The following is a 9,013-nucleotide window of genomic DNA, read 5'->3' as shown; positions in this document are numbered from 1 at the left end:
GTGAAGGTCTCAATACACACATACCAGCTACCATGATATTCTGCTCAAGCAGCCAACTGGTGACAGCTGGAACCGTCTGAATCAAACAAGTTCCTTTCTCCGTGTGCTCTCTGTCGGGAATTTTGCCACAGTGAGGAAACAAGTCATAACTACAGGTGGATTGGCCAAGCAGGTTGACTTCTGTGGTGAGCTAGACCTCTTCTGTTGCCCCCTTCCCTGGTCACATGTTGTTGCCCATCTCCCCAGGACTGCATGGTTGATCTTGAAGGAACCACCCTAAATTTCCAGAGCCTGTGGTAGCTGTTTCTTCTTGGCCTCTTCCCTGCTTCCTGGTCCATCCTGCCCCACAGTGCCTGAGCCTCTGCTCCACCATCTGGTGGGGCACGGTAGGAGCTCAGCTCACCTCAGCAAGAGCCCTAGCAGACCTTCACATCTCCCATACTGACTTACAGTGTGGTCCCCATCGTACAGAGCAGATGGCAGCTCAGAGAGAGTTGGCCTTCCTCCATACGCTGCACAGAACTGGCCATGCCCAGATTCAAACTGGTTCCTGGGGAGTCTGTACCCAAATCCTGATCCCAAACTTCTCAAAACACCCAAGCAGACAATTCACTCTAGTTGCCTTGAACATTGTTCTGAAAAAGATCTCAAAGACATACCTAGGTCCCCAAAGAGGGATGGGTGATCAACTAGTAATGTCTGTCACCAGTATGTGGAAGTCAGAGGTCAACCTCAGGTGTTTTGAGACGGGGCCTCTAGACAGCTGAAGTTCAGTTAGGCTGAGCTGGCTGGTCAGTGAGCTCCAGTAGTCTCCCTTCTGTAAATTTTAGTAATCGAACTTGCCATCAGATTTGCTCTCTTGCCATCAGACTTGCTCGTTTGCCATCAGACTTATCGTCAGACTTGCACATCGAGCTTTTTCACCAGCTGAGCTATCTTGCCCGAATGTTTTAATAAAATAAAAATGAGTTCTTCTTTGGCCCCGCTATCTTGGCTCACCAGCAACTCAGCGCACCCTAGGACAGAGGTCGCACTGATCGCTCCTCCCCCAAGACAACCTTCCCCTCATAAACCAGTCACTCTCCAATGTGCATCGGTTTTAATATCAAAATGGCATCTTACACAGAGGCAGCTACAAGCATGAAAATCAAAAGACCCCGTAACTATGGCTGGACCCATGGAAAGGTCTACATCTTTTAATCTACATCAGGTTTTCAGGGCCCACACTCAGCCTCCCCCGGCGGGAACATGGAACAGACACCTTTGCTGAGATGATTATAAAACAATGGGTTGCTAGACAGATCCCAGAGTGGCTAGACCACAGTTCCCAACCTGACACCTCCAGGCAGTCCTCACTGCCTCCAGCCCCACCCCTCGGGGAGGATCCAAGGTGGTTCCTCCCTCCAAACAGCCTATGGCCTCTTCAGACAGGAGGCCAGTTCTGCACCTACAGGGTCCTGCTCAAAACAAGCCTAAAGTTCAGTGGAATTAGGGGACAGGTGCAGCCCAAATGCAGGCAATTAGAATGAGCCTCAGGGGCTCAGTTTTCTCGAGTTATAGTCTCTCTTTTCTCTACCGTCCCTCTCTCTCTCTCTCATCTCTGCGCACGCGCACACACACGTACATACACACACACACACACACCATCACCACCACCGTCAACACCACCTACCTCCAGATCTTCTGGAGAAGGCATACACCACCGCAGGGCCTGTGTTAAGTTTTAAGTCCCTTGCTGTCCCCTCTGTCCCTTGCTTTCCCCAGGGATCCGGAGGAGCTCAGCTCACCTTGGCAAGAGCCCTAGCAGTGTGGTCCCCATCGTACAGAGCAGATGGCAGCTCAGAGAGAGTGGTTCAAGGGTGGTGAACCATGAACCCTGCTCCTCTCCAGATGGACCAAAGTGTCTTTCCCGCTACTGGAAGTTCTGGTGCTTTCTATAACGTGGCCAGTACACCTTGCAAGCCCCTCCCGGTCCCACCTGGGCTGGTTCAAGTGAGGCAGCCTGAGAACTCCAGCCCTGCCACCCTCTGAGACCATATGATGCTAGGCAGGCAGGCAGACCCCAGAGATCTGTCTCTGGTGTTCTATGCTGAGATTGCAATTGAAGGCTGCGTCTGGCATGCATCCCAAGGGATGAAGCCCATGTTTATAGTCAACCAGGCCTGGAACTTGCGACATCCTGAGTTTCTCACTTGATACACTTCCCCCAGGAATCTCCCAGACTCTTGCTTGGATCCTCTCTAATCCTAAAGTGAGTGTGGCTTGTAGCCAGCTATGCCCTCCCTGCCTGTCAAGGTTTAGCTGCCATGATCCCTCTTCAATGAGCCTCCCCACCTACCTCATCTTAACTCTCCTGATCTCTGCCCCCTTCAGTGTCCTGGGCCCACCATGCATAATTGCAGCCACTAGGGACCAGCTACCGTCCCTAACTGAGACCCTGTCACACCTTCCTTGAGAAGGCTTCTGTCTATTCTCAGCATCTGGAGCAGAGCCCTAGGCAGCCTTTCTCTGGGCATTGTTGGTGAAATGAGGCAGACTGGCCATCAGAGGGCAGCAGCGAGTACACTCAAGCCGTACCTGGAGGATAAACCCACCTTTCTAAGGGATGTCTCCACTTCCTCGGGGGGCTCAGACCCCTCCTTGAGCTGCGTGACAACTCTACATCAGTCTTAAGACTGTGGGTAAGCAGTTCTCACAGCACCCATTGACTAGGCAGCCGCCTGTCCCTGAGCCTCCAGCATTCTAGCCTCTGACCTCCAGACTACTCAGTGAAACAAGCACCCTTCTCTTGCCCACCACAACCTGGTGTCACTCCCAGCTCCACAAGGGTTCCCTGGCCTCATGGCTTCCTGTCCCTGCTCCCAGGAGACTTTCCGTTGCCTTAAGTGTTCCTAACTCTCTGCCAGTCACCCTCCCTTCCCCCAGTACACCTACCCTGTGTAAAAGCACTACCTTAGAGATTTAGAGGGAAAGATCAAGCTGTTTTACTCTAGGGTTTAAGCGTTGGAGAATGTACAGCCCTTCTGGATACTTCTACCTGGAGCTCGATGTCGTCCCCCACACAAGGACTCCAGGCAGGAAATGACCTTGTACTCAACAAGTCCATAAATAACAAATTGGGCCCGCCAGACAGGTGTCTCAGGCACCTGTATGAGCTAAGAACCACTTGCTGAGAACGACACTGTAGTTTACAGGAGGGAGCTAACAGCCACGGCAGATGTAAGGTTATGGATGGAGCCAGTGACCACACCCACAGGAAGCCGGCTGTGCGCCTGGTCCCACCAAGATGCTCAGTAGACAGTATCCTTTCTTCTGGGCTGAGACACACCTCAGCCCCGGTTACCACTTTGATTGACATTTGGAAGCTCTGACCCAGACCGGTCACGTGTCTACTCTCAATAGCTACATCCTCCCCGTAGCAACCAAGCTCAGAACTTCCCTCCCCCTCTCCCTCACCAGCCACGCCGCCATCCAAGCCGTTAGTGGTAACAGGGAGAGGGGTGTGAGACCTGTTAGTCAGAGAGAAATCCACAGCCATTCATTTCTGCCGGAAGGAACAGACCAGAAAGGCACAACATTAGTTCAGAGGAAAGGGTGGTTCAAAGAAGCCGGCCAAAGCCAGGCCAGGAGCCTGGAGCCCCCCTGGATGGGCGGGGCTGGCTGCTAGGGGTCAGCCCCTTGGGGCAGCCAGGGAGAGGCAGGGATTAGCTGGGGGAGGAGCTAGAGTTAGTGCAAAGGAGCCAGAGGTTAGCCCGGAGAGGCCATGAGCCTACTGGAGGTGAGGCATGAAATCACCCCCAGGTGTGGCCCTGGCTTAGCAGCTGGCGGGCTCTGGGGGAGGCTGGCTGGGGCAGAGGCATGGATATAAACAGCATAAGGAGCTGGGGTGACTTCCCATCAGCCTGTGGGCCTCTAGGATTCACTTCCCAGCACCCATTTACCCCTCCCATAATCCCTAAGGGCCTGTAGAGGCGCTTCCCCAAATGTGCGCCCTGACAACTGGCAGCCTGTCTGCTAAGTGTGGGGACAGTGCTTCTAAACACTTCCTGAGGGAAAAAATATCCTCACACCTACTTCCTGTGTGAAAATGGTACCAAATAAGACTTCCAGTTTGAGATTTCCACCCCTCTCAGTGGGAGAGGTCTGGCTGGCTGACCACCTATGTGGAGAAGCTTCTTCCTGGTCATTGGCCATTTCTTCTCAGGCTGAGAGGAAGGCCCTTTTACAGACTTCCAGGTGCCCTCTCCTCAGGCTTCACATGGGAAATGGCTGACTCTGCTTTGTGGGCTTTCAGGGACATGTCCCTCCACCTGCTTCCTGCTTAGGAAAACTCACTTAGAGCTTCCAGGTAGGGCTTTGGGTCCAGACACACACCTTTGGACTCCTGTATAAGATGGCCAGCCCCATGACATTCCTACCCCTTTCTCCCTACTCTAAATCACAGAGGGCCCCAGCTAGGTAGGGCCCAGAATTGCCAATTCTGGAGCCACAGGCACCACACTGGCTCCCACAAGATCCCCTGGTCCCATCCACTCCTGGTGGCAACCAGACTTGTGCACAGAGGAGAGAGGTCATGCTCGGAGCCCAGCGTCCCACGTCCACAGGACAGCCTCCTCCTCCTCCTCCTCTGGGCATCACTAATACGGCTGTCCCCTGCCTCAGACCTGGCCTGGACAACCTGGGGATATCTGCTTGCCAAAAGGAGGGACCAGCCCCCAGGAGGCCCAGAGCTCGGCAGGGCTGGGTTAGTAAGAAGAGAAACCAGTTAGTAGGGCCAGGTTAGTAGGTCAGAGCACAGCACCAGCAGACACACACAGGAGCCACTAGAGAGAAGAAGGCAGCAGGGGGGCCGTTAGTTAAGGGGCAGCAGGGTGCGAGTGGGGTGCCCCGGGGTTAGACAATTAGTAATCAAAAGAGCTGCCTATGGGAGAGAAAGCTGGCAAGAAAGGGAGAAAGGGAAGAGACGTTAAGGATTCAAAGCACATGTCTGCCCCAGGTAGAAGGGTCTGTGTGCAGAACACCCGAGATCAGACAATGGAGGTACCACCCAGTCCCCTGCACCCCGCTCTCAGCAGGTCTTTTTCCATTTTGAAGTCCCTGCCATGTGGTAACACCTTTGTCACCTCACCACAGGCACCAGGGGGAGTAGAAGGGTCCCGTTCCGCCAGCAGCAAGTGGCAGAGTTGGTGAGTCTCTTAGCATGCCCTGTCCTGCAGGATGGGTCTGCACATAGATCCCAGCCGCCAGGCAGGGCCTTCCTGAGTCTTGTCTGCTCCACGTCCCAGCCTCTGGGAAGGCCCCTGGCCTGCAGAGTTAGTAGGGTTTGGCTGCTGCGGGGTTAGTAGGACATGCTCGGGCCAGGTTAGTGGATTAGTCAGTTGACAGAAGGCCAGGCATCTCGTCGCGTGCCACAGCGTCCTGGCCGAGCCCTGGGTTGGTTAGTAGGTTAATCACACCATGCAGCCTTTCCCTCTCACCACCCCGCCATCACCACAGGCCTCTTGTTCCCACCATCCTGGGCATGGGGCCTAAACCAGGACAGGGGGTCTACCTCCATTCCCCATCAGCAACCCCCCAGGAATCAAGCCTAACCTCAGTGACCCATGCAGGAAGCCGGGAGCTTCCATTTCTAGGCTGTGGGTTCAGAGCCCCACAAACACTTCAGGTCTCTAAAAAAAAAAGTACCCTGCTTGTCCTCAGTGCAAACCCCCTGCCTGGTTGTGGCCGGGCCCCTTCCCAGAAGGATCTTCTCACATGCTTGCATACACCACACACACACACACACACACACACACACACACACACACACACACACACACACCAGCATCTTTCCACAAAACAGCTAACCCACACACCCAGAATTGCTTTGCTTGAAAGTAAACATCTCTCCCATCACCAACTCCAGGGCTGCTCCCACCACTGGCCTACCCTGCCCTCCTCAAGGAACTGGCCTGAGTCTAAGGCAAAGATTGGACCTCCCACCCCCCACCCCTCAAGATTCTCTTTACTCCCAGGTGATACCAGGACCCCTGAGCATGCCTTAATGATTCTACCTATCACTCTTGTGTCTTCCTGTGTCCTCCCAGCATTCCAGAAGTTTGGTAAGAAAATAACTCTGTAGCCAGCAAAGATGGGAAATGTTTCATCCCTCAGTTCCAGCCTGAGTATCCAAGATGCTCCTTGGCATTTCAGAGCTCTGAAAAGTCCTGCTCTGTATTTGACCTGTTTACATTCTTGCTCTGATGTCCTCCCAGAAAGCACTCAGCCAAGCCACACCTTTCTCACCCTGCAAAGCCCTGACTGGATCAGCCTGGCTAGGAAGCATCTCTCCCTAGTTCCAGAGCTGGGGGGGTTTCTCTCCCACTCTGGCCTCTTCCGACTGCCCATTGTCCAGTTCTTCTTGCACACAGCTTCTCTCCGCTGACTATGAAACTGTAAATGTCTGAGGTACCGCTGTCCCAAGATGGCTTACAGTAAAGAACCATGATGGGCTCCGTGTTTTAGCGGGAAACAAGGTTCCTCTTCTTCTGGAAAACACGGCAAGCTACAACAGAGACCAAAGGTAGCCACTGCCCCAGACTGGTCAGCAAGGTTCACCTAAACTCCCTAAACTCCCACTGAACAGAACTGTATGGTGCATCTACTGAGAGCCAGGCACAGGGCCCTCTGAGAGCTACCTAGGCCACCAGGAGAACATATGGCCCACCTGACAATGTGGAAATCAAAGCTGGTAGAGACGAGGGGACTTGCAGAGGGTGCCCTGAGACCTGAGCTGGCTCTGTACTGGCTGCAGACACCATGTGCCCAAGACACCTGCAACCCTGTTCCCATCTTGCGTTCATCTGTTCCTCCCTACGTGGGGGACTCTGAAGGGGAGATTGGATGCTCATGTTTGTGAGACCAACCTGTCAGAGTCCTCCCAAGAGGCACAGGCTGAATCCCCAGCCCCTCTATGCTCATGTTTGTGAGACCAACCTGTCAGAGTCCTCCCAAGAGGCACAGGCTGAATCCCCAGCCCCTCTATGAAGGTATAGAGAGAAAAGAACATCATGAGGTCATAAGCCTGGGTTGTGAAGCAACAAGACCGCCACCCTTGTGGACGAATCCTTACAGCCCACTCACCCTGGACACAGAGAAAGGCCCCACGGAGACACAAGCTACTGCTGGCACTTCAGCCTTGCTTTGCCAGCCTCAAGCCCTATCTGTGAGTCTCTGGGGCTGAAGCACCACAGCCCGGAATGAAGAGTAAATACCCAACTGCCCCAGCTCCCACCCAGGTCAAGGGCTTCCTGTTTCTAGACTGCCCCAAGGAAGACCTCACACTACTCCGTTGCTGGTGGTAAAACCATCTCCTCCAGGAGGGTCTGTGACAAGAACGAACAGGAGGCCATACTGGGCACAGCACCCTGAGGAGGGAGCAGTGCCAGCCTCTGTCCCTTGGCAGTTATGCAACATGGATTGGGGCTCTGGCTGAATACTCCCATGTCCTGGGCAAAGGCTTTGTAACATTACACAGACGCACCCTGCTCTCTAGCGATTGGAGGGAGCTGGAGCCGTGGTCCTGCCTGGCACCTCCCTACTGGGTCTCCTTATCTTAGAGTGTCCCTTTTCTCTTTCCAAGGTCCCTTCCTATGCTGGATAGCACAGGGACTAGCCAGGCTCCCCCAGGCCAGGGCTGGCTGGCCTCTCCTCACAACCATCAGAGAGCTAAGCCTCACCCAGGAAGCACCCAAACAGACTCATCACTCAAGCAGCAAACAGGCAGAAAAAAAGGAAAGGGAAGGGAAAGGGAAAAAGAAAAGAAAAACAGACAAAAGACAGACATTGGGCCCCTCCTCAGCAGCCCCTCTTCCATGCCCGTGGAGTCCCTGCCCTACCCCACTGGTCCTTTGAGACACCACCCTGTGGCCAGGAGGGAGCCTAGCTCTACCCCATCTCCAGAGACTGGAATGAGGAGGGGGCCTGCAGTGCCCCAGGGCTCTAAACTGCAGCCTCCCCCCGACCCCCGGAGCTGTCCATCAAAGGCAGGGTGAATCCTAAGCTGTATATCTTCCAGGAATACTTCTTCAGGGAGCTCCGTCTTAGGTACTGGGGAGGACAGGATCTTCAGATTGCTCGCCAGTTCCATGAGGTCAGAATCCAAGGGATCCCCAAGGCTCCAAGGCAGGTCAGGGTCTGGAGATGCGCAGAGCTGTCTTGGGGAGGCACAAGGAAAGAAGATGAGGGTACCCCAGATAACACGAGTCTACGTCCTGTGCTCCCAACATACACACGGGGCAGGAGGCAGAGCTCGGGACACATATCTTGCAGAAATAAATTTAGACAGGGAGTGATAAAGGACCCAACAGATAGGGTTCACTCAAAGGATCTGCAGAAGCCCAGACTGACCCCAGGAGGTCAGGGTCTGAGAAGGGGTGAAGCAGACTCAGGAGGAGTCCCCAGCAGCTTCAGCTGAGACCCTGTGTACACCCCCAACCCACACACGGACCATAGCATCCCACAGGACACAGAGCTCACCTGCTTGCTGAGTTGTGGTGACGCGTTTTTGTACTCGAAGATCTCAGAGGGTGGGACCATCTCTCTGCTGTTCACCCCTGGACACCCAGCATCATCACTCTATAGGTCAGGTTCATATCTGTGTGAGGTGATGATCCCCCCCTACCATAGCCTCCACTAGGAGGGGGTTCAGACTGTTCTCATCCTCCTCCACTGAGGCCATACACAGCAAACCTCTGCTTCTGGCTCCCAGGCCTCCTCAGAGGCAGAAGGGCTCTGGCCATGGGAAGGAATATGAGACACAGGACCACCCACCCTCCTAAAAGGAGGCATGCTTCTCACCCTTACCTGCCACCATTACATCATCAACATCATGGAAGGCCTAGCTCCTAGCTCCTCCCCAACACAGATACCACAGGATGACTCTGGAAGACAGAAGAGCCAACCCCCATGCCCCCACCCCCGCCCCAGGAGACGACCATTCCCAAGCTTTGCCTTGGCTCAGGAACTATCTGCC

The 9,013-nt window shown here is 54.2% G+C and overlaps 1 long non-coding RNA gene across 1 annotated transcript in view; it reads right to left on the bottom strand.

The window, feature by feature from the left end:
- Nucleotides 1-1,084: 1,084 nt before the first annotated feature.
- The window catches only part of Miat (myocardial infarction associated transcript), a 15,232-nt gene continuing 7,303 nt past the window's right edge, over nt 1,085-9,013 (bottom strand). The window contains exons 3-5 of the long non-coding RNA NR_111959.1: nt 8,845-9,013; nt 8,518-8,616; nt 1,085-8,195 (exon numbers count right to left, since the gene is read on the bottom strand). The exon at nt 8,845-9,013 is cut by the window's right edge and continues 774 nt beyond it. This is a non-coding gene — a long non-coding RNA (myocardial infarction associated transcript). The remainder of the gene's footprint in view (nt 8,196-8,517; nt 8,617-8,844) is intronic.

This window comes from Rattus norvegicus, chromosome 12 (assembly GCF_021556685.1).
Source record: "Rattus norvegicus strain SHRSP/BbbUtx chromosome 12, alternate assembly SHRSP_T2T, whole genome shotgun sequence".
Taxonomy (NCBI): domain Eukaryota; kingdom Metazoa; phylum Chordata; class Mammalia; order Rodentia; family Muridae; genus Rattus; species Rattus norvegicus.
The sequence above is the reverse complement of the archived record's forward strand: the minus strand, read 5'-3'. Positions and strand labels throughout refer to the sequence as shown.